At 42.5% G+C, this 13,806-nt stretch overlaps 1 protein-coding gene across 3 annotated transcripts in view; it reads left to right on the forward strand.

Moving 5' to 3' along the window:
- LOC110534121 (sodium bicarbonate cotransporter 3) overlaps positions 1-13,806 on the forward strand; it is an 80,996-nt gene that overhangs the window by 6,697 nt on the left and 60,493 nt on the right. The window lies entirely within an intron of this gene.

Raw genomic sequence — 13,806 nt, forward strand, 5'->3', positions numbered from 1 at the left:
CTCATTCGTAGGGCGTTACATACACCTCTCAGCACGAGGGACTTTACATAACATACGGGAACCAATGGGCACTAAAGTGACATTCATAGCAGCACATCAAATTTGGTGTCAAGTGGAAGCTGAGTAATTTATTAAGGTATATATTAATTGTTTGACCATTTTCCGTCCTGAAAATGTGGAATAGGCAAAGGATCTGATTTCTGGTGAAACAGATGGAAAATGGGTCTTAGAAAACATCTACCAGGAAGTCTTAAAAATATATTAAAATACTGTGTTTGTGTTGCATTCAAAAACTATTCAGACCCCTTGACTTTTTCCACATTTTGTTACGTTACAGCCTTATTCTAAAATGGATTAAATATATATATATTTGTATCATCAATTTACACACAATACTCCATAATGACAAAGCAAAAACAGGTTTTTTGAAGTTCTTGCAAATGTATTCAGACCCTTTGCTATGAGACTCGAAATTGAGCTCATGTCCATCCTGTTTCCATTGATTATTTTGTTATTTAACCTTTATTTAACTAGGCATCATCCTTGATGTTTCTACAACTTGATTGGAGTCCACCTGTGGTAAATTCAATTGATTGGACATGATTTGGAAAGGCGCGCACACACCTGGTATGTTTGCATACACACACACACACACAGACAGAAGTATGTGGACACAACCCTTCAAATAAGTTGATTTGGCTATTTCAGCCACACCTATTGCTGACGGGTGTATAAAATTGAGCACACAGCCATTCATTTCTCCATAGACAAACATTGGCAGTAGAATGGCCTTATTGAAGACCTCACTGACTTTCAACATGGAACCGTCATAAGATGCCACCTTTCCAACAAGTCAGTTTGTTAAATGTTTGCCTTGCTAGAGCTGCCCTGGTCAACTGTAAGTGCTGTTATTGTGAAGTGGAAACGCCAAAGGAGCAACAATGTCTCAGCCGTGACGTGGTAGGCCACACAAGCTCACAGAACGGGACCGCCGAGTGCTTAAGCACGTAGCGCATAAAAATAATCTGTCCTCTGTTGCAACACTCACTACCGAGTTCCAAACTGCCTCTGGAAGCAACGTCAGCACAAGAATGGTTCCTCAGGAGCTTCATGAAATTGGTTTCCATGGCCAAGCACGAGCTAGCATGATCCCATTGTAGCATGTATTTGCATATTTCCGTTAGGGAGCGCCTCCTCTGAAGCGCGTGCACAGACTCAATTCGACCATGCACTCCAATACGATGCCATTTTTTATTACTTTGGCAAAGCGACAAGTCTATACAACTTAGTGCATTTTGTAACAGATTTGGGTTTTGGCAACAAAAGATGGTATTGTGATCGGATGTTTCATCAATGAGAATCTGCATACTGGCAGCCCAGTTTCACCTAGTTCCATCCTCTCCCACTACCTGCAACTGGACTTCCTCTCACTATCATTTGATGAGAAATGTTCTTAACGGATGCTTCAGCCTTATAGCCCCTGTGACATGTCTGTGTTTCCCCTTCAGTCACAACTTCTCGAGCAGTCGGCGCCTTGATTAGTACATGAGTACATTTCTCTACACTCACAATAACATCTGCAAGCCATGTGTATGAACCAATACCATTTGAGTTGATGCCTTCACACAGCACATGCGTGCTCTCCAGAGCAAAAGAAGTGCCCATCAATCTACTTGCTGAGTTTATTTATTTTAAGGAAAGTGATTTACAAAAGTAAACCTTCAATAGTGAACATACTAGCGATACACTTGCCACTGTTGAGTCTGCAAAAAGGAAGTTACAAAAAGACACCTAGCATTCGTCTTGGCTAGCCTACTGTCGACCTGTGGCGACATCTTCTGGAACATCTGTATTAAAGGGGTAGCGTCCTATTTTCAAATCTTCTCAATTACACTTCAGAAACAAATGCATGCAATTACTTCAATGCAATTATAAAGAATAGAGTAATGACAAAATTATACTACACAGCTTTTTAATACAAGTCTTAATAATCCCCAAAAGCCCAGTAATAGCTGAAATATAGAGAGAACATGCCAACCTATAGGCCCTGCATGACCTCAATTTATTGGACTACACCATGTCCAGGACAGTATATATTCTGTTCGGGACAGTAGATTTTTGACCAACAGGGAAAAAGTAAATGGCTGTTTATGGTGCTTTGATTGACGAACAGCAAGCTTGACTAGTTTATAAAAGGTGACGAATTAACTGATTAAAGTTGATCTTGTGTATATCCCTGCCATTTATAAATCCTATAACATAGTTCTATATCTATGGTATTGCATCGGGACAAGTCAACTAAACATCTTGTTTTTATTATCGATATGAAGTCCATTAGGACTTGCCAGGCAGTGACGTTTAAAGTGAGTGACTCGTCAGTATCCTAACAAATTGCATTGTTAAGAGCGCTGCTCATTTGTCTCCCTAATTTGCATACTGGTATGCTTTTTTGAGATGTATGTTCAGATAAATGATGAAACATTAGATGGTGTATCCTCCTCACTGCAGGAACTATAGATAGGCTAGTGGAGAAATGACCTCACTCTAGTCCAAATGATAATAAAAGAAAATAGATTCAATTGTTTTAAAAGTGAATGATACCTTAAATGGTATTTTCTAAGATATTCATTATAGGTCTATTAATTTGTGTCAACAATGGAGTTGTCGACTGCTGCTTTCCGCTGCCCATGTTTAACACCTGTTTCATTCTCCAATCATACCTGTATTGGAGATAGCTGGGAATTTTCTAAAAACCTGTTTTCGCTGTGTGTGTGTGTATGTATGTATATGTGTATATATATATATATATATATATCAATCAATCTTTGGAAAGTCGAGGGGTTTGAATACTTTCCGAATGCACAGTATATCCACCAATCCCCCCACATGTCAATTGCTCATGCTGACTAACCTTCACACAAAACACCCACCCCCAACAGACACCCATTAGTCACCCACACCAACCCCTCCTTACTAATAACTCTGCTTTTCTCCAATTTAGACTTAACAATCAACTAATCCTCCATAATACAGAGAACTACAGTAGAAGATGTAGCCTACTTCTAACACACCAACTATGACAACAAAACACAGACCATGTTTATGCCTAGCTCCAGTATATTTATTTTCCCATCATGGAGTCATGGAAAGATTTAGCAAAGGTGACTTACACTAGTTCCTTGTGCTGAGCTTGATGTTGATTCTGTTGTTGATGGGATTGGACTATGTAAATAGAACACACAGTGCATTTGGAAAATATTCAGACCCCTTCACTTTAGCCAGATTTTGTTACATTACAGCCCATCTAAGATGGTTTAAATCTTTAAAAAGATTCCTCAATCTATACACAATGCCCAATAACCAAGTGAAAACAGGTTTTTAGAAATGTTTTCAAATGTATTAAAAATATGAAGGATACCTTATTTACATAAGTATTTAGACCCTTTGCTATGTGACTCAAAATTGAGCTCGGGTGCATCCTGTTTCCATTGATCATCCTTGAGATGTTTCTACAACTTCATTGGAGTCCACCTGTGGTAAATTCAATTGGATGGACATGATTTGGAACGGCGCACACACACGTCTATATAAGGTCCCACAGATGACAGCGCATGTCAGAGCATAAACTAAGCAATGGGGTTGACGGAATTGTCCGTAGACCTCAGAGTCAGGATTGTATCGAGGCATAGATCTGAGGAAGGGTACCAAAACATTTCTGCAGCATTGAACACAGTGGCCTCCATCATTCTTAAATGGAAGAAGTTTGGAACCACCAAGACTCTTCCTAGAGCTGGCCGTTCAGCCAAACTGAGCAATCTGGGGAGAAGGGCCTTGGTCGGGGAGGTGACCACGAACCCGATGGTCACTCTGAAGGAGCTCTAGAGTTCCTCTGTGGGGATCAGAGAACCTTCCAGAAGGACAACCATCTCTGCAGCACTCCACCAATCAGGACTTTATGGTAGAGTGGCCAGACGGAAGCCACTCTTCAGTAAAAGGCACATAAAAGCCTGCCTAGAATTTGCCAAAAGTCACTTAAAGGACTCTGACCATGCGAAACAAGATGCTCTGGTCTGATGAAATCAAGATGTGACGCTTGGCATTCAGGCCAAAGAGTTCAATCTGGAGGAAACCAGGCACCCTTCATCACCTGCAGTGAAGCGTAGTGGCAGCATCATGCTGTGGGGCAGTTTTTCAAATCAAACAGACACCTACTAGTCAGGCTTATTGAGGTAGTATGTACATGTAGGTATTGTTAAAGTTACTATGCATATATGATGGACAGAGTAGCAAAAGCGTAAAAAGAGGGGTTGGTGGGTGGTGGGACACAATGCAGATAGCCCGGTTAGCCAATGTGCGGGAGCACTGGTTGGTTGGGCCAATTAGGTAGTATGTACATGAATGTATAGTTAGTGACTGCATATAAGATAAACAGAGAGTAGCAGCAGCGTAAAAGAGGGGCTGGGGGGGTGGCACACAATGCAAATAGTCCGGGTAACGGCAGGGACTTCAGCGGCAGGGACTGGGAAACTAGTTAGGATCTGGGAAACTAGTTAGGATCGAAGGAAACTTACCTTGCAAAAGATTACCTTGGAAAAGTTCCATTGTTGGATAGCCAGCTAGCTAACATAGCTCCCGTCTTTGTTTGTTTGAGCCGGCTGTTTGAGTAGGCTAAACTAGCTAGCTGCATTCGCTAGCTAACAAAATGAAAATACAACAAAATACAGCTAGCTTACACTCTCTTGCTTCTCCTTCATTTTTGAAGACATTCATTTGTTCAAATGTCAAACTACTGTCTTAATCTCTACTTGAGTCAACTGCTCACCTCCATTTTATGCACTGCTATGCTTGCTAGCTGTAGGCTATGCTTTCAGTTCTAAATTCTTTCTCTGATCCTTAGATTGGGTGAACAACATGTCAGTTCATGCTGCTAGCGCTCTGATGGGTTGGAGGACGTCTTCCGGAAGTTGTCATAATTACTGTGCAAGAACCATGAGCCTCCTAGGTGTTGTATTGAAGTCAATGTACCTAGAGGAGGATGGAAGCTAGCTGTCCTCTGGCTACACCATGGTACTACCCCAGAGTGCTGTTGAGGCTACTGTAGCCCTTCATTCACGTCATTTTGTGACGTGAATACATTTAGTATAGTTTTATCTAAAAAGGATAACTTAATGTTTCACTTTTTATTCGATCTTGACCCAAAACGTATAGCAGGTGAATAGCACGCTATTGTCATGCTTAAGTTCAAGGTCAGAATACTCATAGAAAAAAGTGCATTAAATAGGGAATTGCATTCCATTTAATGCGCACTTCAGGTCGGAATCTGGCCCTAACGGAATGACTGCAATTTAATAGGCTACAATGGAAATTCATAGTAGTCACAAACCAACTGTCCTCCCTTCCACTGGCATACTGTTATGTTAAGCTCATAACTGTTTTTTTTCTGTCACTTGGTGGTCAAAGCACAAGTGTGAAAAATAGTCTGGACAACCTAACTTCCTCTCGTTAATGCCACCTCTCCCAGCTCTTATTGACACCTACCTATAAGCCTCCCCCCTTTTCATTCAATGTAACCAGCCGTCTCACCCACTGCAGACCGATGTCAATGGACGTTGAAAAGTCCAAAAGTAAAAAAGTAAATTTGGTCAGTCTGAATCAATCATATCTGTTTTACATGTTTATACAGTAGTGTACAATTTACTGTACTGAACTACACGGTGTACAAAACATTATGAACACCTGCTCTTTCCATGAGACTGACCAGGTGAATCCAGGTGAAAGCTATGATCCCTTATTGATGTCACTTATTAAATCTACGTCAATCAGTGTAGAAGAAGGGGAGGAGACGGGTTTAAATCATTTTGTTAAGCCTTGAGACAATTGAGACGTGGCTTGTGTATGTGTGCCATTGAGAGGGTGGATGGCCAAGACAAAATATTTAAGTGCCTTTGAATGGGGTATGGTAGTAGGTGACAGGCGCACCGGTTTGTGTCAAGAACTGCAAGGTTGCTGGGTATTTCACGCTCAACAGTTTCATGTTTGTATTAACAATGGTCCACCACCCAAAGGACATCCAGCCAATTTGACACAACTGTGGGAAGCTTTGGAGTCAACATCCCTGTGGAACGCTTTGGACACCTCGTAGTGTCCATTCCCCAACGAACTGTTCTGAGGGCAAAAAGGGTGTGCAACTCAATATTATGAAGGTGTTCTTAATGTTTTGTACACTAAGGTGTGTGTATACTGTACTGAACTGTGCTATAGTGTGATGGCCAAACTTAGCCGTCTATGATTTGGGCCGGACCAACCAAATTTGGTCTTGTTTGGGGGCAGAGTTTATTAGAATAATAGCCAGTGTGTACAGTAATACCTAAACATGCTAAGGAGGATACTACATGTTTCTACCTTTTGGGTACCTATTAAGGATACATCACCATGAAGAGAATGGCAATTTATAATTATACATTTCTGTATAGTATAAATCAGGGACTTGTTGCCGGGTGTTATTCCACTTCACTTACTGTAGTTAAAACTCAATGTATCATCATGTCTGCAGAAAGAATGGGCTGTCAGCTATCTTTGAATATTAATTCTGAGGGGATATTTAACGTGAGTTTCTGGAAAACGTGGTAAAAATAAAGATTTTACTGTCATTCTGTTACCGAACATTTGCACTTTTTTTTTCTCTCAATGTTTTTTTGTCAAATTGTCAGTGGAGATTAGGGGTGTAATGGTACAGGTATTCTTATCAAACTGTTCGGTCCGCGCTGTGAACCCGAATTAATACATTGTTTTGTTTATTAATAAGTACATTGAGTAAATCTGAGCTCAAATCGTTTCAGGCTCTTCCATTAAAACAACTAGAGCCTATATGCATGTTGTCATCAAAATTCTAATCTTAATTGGCGCATTTCAAACTGTCCTTTTGTGAAGCGCAGCTGGGGACTAGTTCTGTATGATGAGTGGTGGGGTCAATTTAAACCTGAATCCTCCAGTTTGGGAACATTTTTGTCTGTAAATGTTAAAGGTAAAATAATAAAGTCAACAGTATCTCACCACGCTCAACAAGAATAGCCTAGCTGCCAACACTTCATATGTTGACAAATGTATGCCTACATCACCCCAGTACACTAGAGCAAGACGGAAAAGGAAATAAACCACAACACAACATTGCTTCCCTTCTGTATTCAAGCAGCCCTTGGCAGCTGACTGACCAGGCTAAATAAATTAGAAGAGCACTTTTAGGCTATGTTTATGTTGTCCTCGGTTTATAGCTGTGGATATGCACCCATTCTTGGTGTTTGAGAATGGGGGGTTTCAGCACCTTGTCCTCGAACCTTGTTGACCAACTTCTTTTTTTTTTTTCCGCCTTTCTGCAAACTGCTAGGCCTAGTACCCTCTCTGTATAAGCAAGCCAAAGTTGTCAATGAATTGGCTAATGCATCGTGTGTTGCGCTTACTTAACAGTGACAGCCCATCACATTACCCCGGAAAGGGTGCTTATCTGGCACTAATGGAGGCAGTGACATGGTGCATTTTGTCACCAAGATGGAAGTGAGAATTTGCCACATAAGACTGGGGAAAAAATACTTAAATGGCACCGGACAAGAAGGCAGACGTTTTACATGCCCCCAACGTGTTTTTTTTTTTTAAAGTATATTTTTATTTTTATTTAACTTATTTTTGAAAACTTATTTTGTACATAATGTTGCTGCTACCGTCTCCTATGACCGAAAATACCTTCTGGCCATCAGGACTGCGATTACTCAACACTGACTAGCAGAATCCTTTTTTTCCTTTAACGAGTCTGACGATATACTGCTTTCTTGGGAACAGACCCAGATCCCCGTGATTTGTATGAAGAAGAGGCAGAGAAAAAGGGGCCAGAGGGCAGGCTGCCTTCTGAGAATTCATAGGCCATCGAATAAACCCCCACTTCCTTCCATTCTGCTAGCAAATGTGCAATCTTTGGACAATAAAATGGATGACCTACGCAGAAGATTAAACTACCAACGGGACATTCAAAACTGTAATATCTTATGCTTCACAGAGTCGTGGCTGAACGACGACACTATCAACATACAGCTGTCTGGTTAAAAGCTGCAGGATAGAACAGCGGCGTCTGGTAAGACCAGGGGCGACAGACTATTTTTGTAAATAACAGCTGGTGCACGATATCTAAGGAAGTCTCAAGCTATTACTCTACCACAGGCGAGCATCTCATAATAAGCTATAGACCATACGATCTACCTAGAGACTTTTAATCTGTATTTTTCGTAGCTGACATACCTCCACAGTCAGAGGCTTTGAATGAGCTGTATTCCGCCATAAGCAAACAAGAGAAAGCTCACCCAGACGTGGCGCTCCTAGTAGTCGGGGACTTTAATGCAGGGAAATTTAAATACGTTTTACCAAATTTCTATTAGCATATTAAATGTGCAACCAGAGGGAAAACAACTCGGGACCATCTTTACTACAGACACAGAGACACAGACACAGACAAAGCTCGCTCTCCATTTGGCAAATCTGACCATTATTCTATCATCCTGATTGCTGCTTACAAGCAAAAATTAAAGCCGGAAGCACCAGTGACTAGATCAATAAAAAAGTAGTCAGATGAAGCAGATGCTAAGCTACAGGACTGTTTTGCTAGCACAGACTGGAATATGTTCTGGGATTCCTCCGATGGCATTGAGTACCACATCAGTCATTGGCTTCATCAATAAGTGCATCGACGACGTTGTCCCCACAGTGACCGTAAGTACATACCAGAAGCCATGGGTTACAGGGAACATCCACACTGAGCTAAAGGCTAGAGCTGCCGCTTTCAAGGAGCGGCAGTGTCAATACAGGACTAAGATCGACTCGTACTTCACCGGCTCTGACGCTCGCCGGATGTGGCAGAGCTTGCAAACCATTAGACTACAAAGGGAGGCACAGCCGAGCACTGCCCGGTGATAGGAGCCTACCAGACGATAAATGTGAGGAAGACCTTTCAACAGGTCAACGTTCACAAGGCCGCAGGGCCAGACGGATAACCAGGATGTGTACTGCACGCATGCGCTGATCAACTGGCAAGTGTCTTCACTGTCATTTTCAACCTCTCCCTGTCCGAGTCTGTAATACCAACATGTTTTAAGCAGACCACCATAGTGCCTGTGCCCAAGAACGCTAAGGTAACCTGCCTAAATGACTACCGACCCATAGCACTCACATCTGTAGCCATGAAGTGCTTTGAAAGGCTGGTCATGGCTCACGTCAACACCATCATCCCAGAAACCCTAAGCCCCCTCCAATTTGCATACCGCCCCTACAGAACCACAATCTAAATCTCTATTGCACTCCACACTGCCCTTTCCCACCTGGACAAAAGGAACACCTATGTGAGAATGCTATTCATTGACTGCAGCTCAGCGTTCAACACCATAGTGCCCTCAAAGCTCATCACTAAGCTAAGGACTCTGGGACTAAACACCACCCTCTGCAACTCGATCCTGGACTTCCTGACGGGCCGCCCCCAGGTGGTAAGGGTAGGAAACAACACATCCGCCATGCTAATCCTTAACACAGGGGCCCCTCACTGGTGCGTGCTCAGTCCCCTCCTGTACTCCCTGTTCACTCATGACTGCACGACTCCAACACCATCATTAAGTTTGCCGATGACACAACAGTGGTAGGCCTGATCAACGATGAGACGGCCTATAGGGAGGAGGTCAGAGACCTGGCCGTGCCAGGACAACAACAACCTCTCCCTCAACATGATCAAGACAAAGGATATGATTGTGGACAACAGGAAAAGGAGGACCGAGCACGCCCCCATTCTCAACGACGGTGCTGCAGTAGAGCAGGTTGAGAGATTCAAGTTCCTTGGTGTCCACGTCACCAACAAACTAACATGGTCCAAGCACACCAAGACAGTCGTGAAGAGGGCACGACAAAACCTATTCCCCCTCAGGAGACTGAAAAGATTTTGCATGGGTCCTCAGATCCTCAAAAGGTTCTACAGCTGCACCATCAAGAGCATAGTTGCAATCACTGCCTGGTATGGCAACTGCTCGGCCTCCGACCACAACGCACTACAGAGGGTAGTGCAAACGGCCCAGTACATCACTGAGGCCAAGCTTCCTGCCATCCAGGACCTATATACCAGGCAGTGTCAGAGAAAGGTCCTAAAAATTGTCAAAGACTCCAGCCACCCTAGTCATAGAACAGTCTATCTGCTAAAGCACGGAAAGTGGTCCCGGAGCAACAAGTCTAGGTCCAAGAGGCTTCTTTACAGCTTCTACCCCCAAGCCATAAGACTCCTCCACACCTAATCAAATGGCTATTTGATTTGCAAGTCTATTTGCGTTGCCCCCTCGCCCCCTCTCCCCCCTCTTTTACACCGCTGCTACACTCTGTTGTTATCATCTATGCATAGTCATTTTAATAACTCTACTTTCATGTACATATTACCTCAACTAACCGTTGTCCCCGCACATTGACTCTGTACCGGTACCCCCCTGTATATAGTCTCGCTATTGTTGTTTTACTGCTGCTCTTTAATTACTTGTTACTTTTATTTCTTATTATTTTTTTAAACTGCATTGTTGGTTAGGGACTCGTAAGTACGCATTTGTTCGGTGCATGTGACTAATAAAATTAGATTTGAATGGCCCTCCAACTGGTAATTACTAGTGTGAAACTCGTCTTTAATCCGGAGCACCCACTTACATACATTTTTGTCATTTAGCAGAAGCTCTTATCCAGAGCAACTTACACTAGTTGACTCCATACATTTTTCTCCCAGATGGTGACATCTGACGTCACCCAGTAAGGAAATGGCCTCTAACAGCATTTTTGACAGTTAAGTAGATTGCTTTTTATTTTTTTATAGTTTGGTTACAATCATAATAGCTGTACTTTTAGTTCATGGTTGGCGCAGCTTGTTGGCCATTAGCCAACCAGCTTTCTCAACCAGTTCAAATGACATGAATGCATTCAGCTGGTATTTACATCACAACTGATAAATTCCCTACCTCCCACATGGTTACAAACGCAGCATCACAGTGGAAACTTGAGGCCCAACATAACAATCCTGTCACAAGAGACAATGCCCAGAACATTGTGAATGGCGTTTCATTTTCCTGCTGTACTGAAACCGATCCAAACCGTGACCCCCCAAAACCACAATACGTACCGAACCATGGGTTTGGTGAACCGTTACAGGCCTTATTGGAAATTGTTAAAAGTAGTCCTTGTGCATAGAGTTGTATGGTTTGTTTAACTTTACAATCAATTTCATTTTTTTGGCATACTTTTAAAGTAACATCCGAGTCTGTGTCACTATTACCGTGGCATTACCCAGACCCAGACTTGTCAACCCTCCAGACATTATTCCCAGAAGAATGCTCTGCTTCCTGGGCCCTCGCCCTCCCATGGATTGTCTGACTGTTTGTTTTGTGCCACCATGGAGCCTAAAAATTGTTTTTTTTTGTGTGAGAGAAATTTAAAACCGATGAATAGAGTCGCCTGTCTTGATTATCAAAGCCATCTGTTTCCTTCTACATTGTGTTATATAAAATAAAAATGTGTTTTTTTAATTTAACCTTCATTTAGCTAGGCAAGTCAGTTAAGAACAAATTCTTATTTACAATGACTGCCTACCTCGGCCAAACCTGGACGACGTTGGGCCAATTGTGTGCCGCGCTATGGAACTCCCAATCACAGCCGGATGTGATTCAGCCTGGATTTGAACCAGGGACTACAGTGACTCCTGGACGGCTCTGTGTTTGGAGGATGACAGATGTCAGCGTCGGGTCACAGGGCACTTGAGGACACTTTGGATTCTGACGGTAGCTCACTGTAGCTTATTGCTTTCACTTTCCTCCTAGGGTTGGGTGGTATCCAGATGTCCATACCTTCATGCCATGCCTGTGCCATCCCGGGATATATGGTATTACTGGTAGTGCACACAAGGTGCGCAATTAAAAAAATGTACGTAGAAAAAGACCCAAAACGTCACTTACCAGAATGCTATGAGTACTAAGGAATTCTCATAGAGGATGCTATGAGTACTAAGGAATTCTCATAGAGGATGCTATGAGTACTAAGGAATTCTTATAGAGGATGCTATGAGTACTAAGGAATTCTCAGAGGATGCTATGAGTACTAAGGAATTCTCATAGAGGATGCTATGAGTACTAAGGAATTCTTATAGAGGATGCTATGAGTACTAAGGAATTCTCATAGAGGATGCTATGAGTACTAAGGAATTCTCATAGAGGATGCTATGAGTACTAAGGAATTCTCAGAGGATGCTATGAGTACTAAGGAATTCTCATAGAGGATGCTATGAGTACTAAGGAATTCTCATAGAGGATGCTATGAGTACTAAGGAATTCTCATAGAGGATGCTATGAGTACTAAGGAATTCTTATAGAGGATGCTATGAGTACTAAGGAATTCTCATGTTACAGCCTAATTCTAAAATTGATTAAATAGTTTTTTCCCTTATCAATCTACACACAATACCCCATAATGACAAAGCAAAAACAGGTATTTAGATGTTTTAGTTTATTTTTTATCATTTATCAACCACATTTACATAAGTATTCATACCCTTTACTCGGTACTTTGGAGCACCTTTGGCAGTGATTACAGCCTCGTCTTCTTGGGTATGACACTACAAGTTGGCACACCTGTATTTTGGGAGTTTCTCCCATTCTTCTGGATGGGGAGCGTTCCTGCACAGCTATTTTCAGGTCTCTCCAGAGATGTTCAAGTTCAGGCTCTGGCTGGGCCACTCAAGGACATTCAGAGACCTGTTCCGAAGCCACTCCTGCGTTGTCTTGGCTGTGTGCTTAGGGTCATTGTCCTGTCCGAGGTCCAGTCCGAGGTCCTGAGCTCTGTGGAGCAGATTTTCATCAAGGATCTCTCTGTACTTTGCTCCGTTCATCTTTCTCAAATCATCAAATTTTATTGGTCACCTACATATGGTTAGCAGATGTTAATGCGAGTGTAGCGAAATGCTTGTGCTTCTCGTTCAGACAATGCAGTAATCTCTAACAAGTAATCTAACGATTTCCCAACTACCTAATACACTCATCTGAAGGGGTGAATGAGAATATGTACATATAAGTATATGGATGAGCGATGGCCGAGCGGCATGGGCAAGGTGCAGTAGATGGTATAAAATATGGTATATACATGTGATATGAGTAATGTAAACATTATTTAAAGTGGCATTGTTTAAAGTGACTAGTGATCCATTTATTAAAGTGTCCAGTGATTGGGTCTCAATGTAGGCAGCAGCCTCTGAGTTCGGGATTACTGTTTAGCAGTCTGATGACTTTGATATAGAATCTCGATCCTGACTAGTTTCTGTCTCTGCTGCTGAAAAACATCCCCACAGCATGATGCTGCCACCATCTTTCACCGTAGGGATGGTACCAGGTTTCCTCCAGACGTGACACTTGGCATTCAGGCCACAGAGTTCAATCTTGGTTTCATCAGACCAGAGAATCTTGTTTCTCATGGTGAGTCCTTTAGGTGCCTTTTGGCAAACTCAAAGCGGGCCGTCGTGCCTTTTACTGAGGAGTGGCTTCCGTCTGGCCACTCTACCATAAAGTCCTGATTGGTGGAGTGCTGCAGAGATGGTTGTCCTTCTGGAATCCCATCTCGTCAGAGGAATTCTAGAGCTCTGCCAGAGTGACCATCGGGTTCTTGGTCACATCCCTGACCAAGGCCCTTCTCCCCTGATTGCTCAGTTTGGCTGGGCGGCCAGCTCTAGGAAGAGTCTTGATGGTTCCAAACGTCTTCAATTTAAGA

The sequence above is a fragment of the Oncorhynchus mykiss genome, chromosome 3, assembly GCF_057628025.1.
Source record: "Oncorhynchus mykiss isolate SJ-2025 chromosome 3, ASM5762802v1, whole genome shotgun sequence".
Lineage (NCBI taxonomy): Eukaryota > Metazoa > Chordata > Actinopteri > Salmoniformes > Salmonidae > Oncorhynchus > Oncorhynchus mykiss.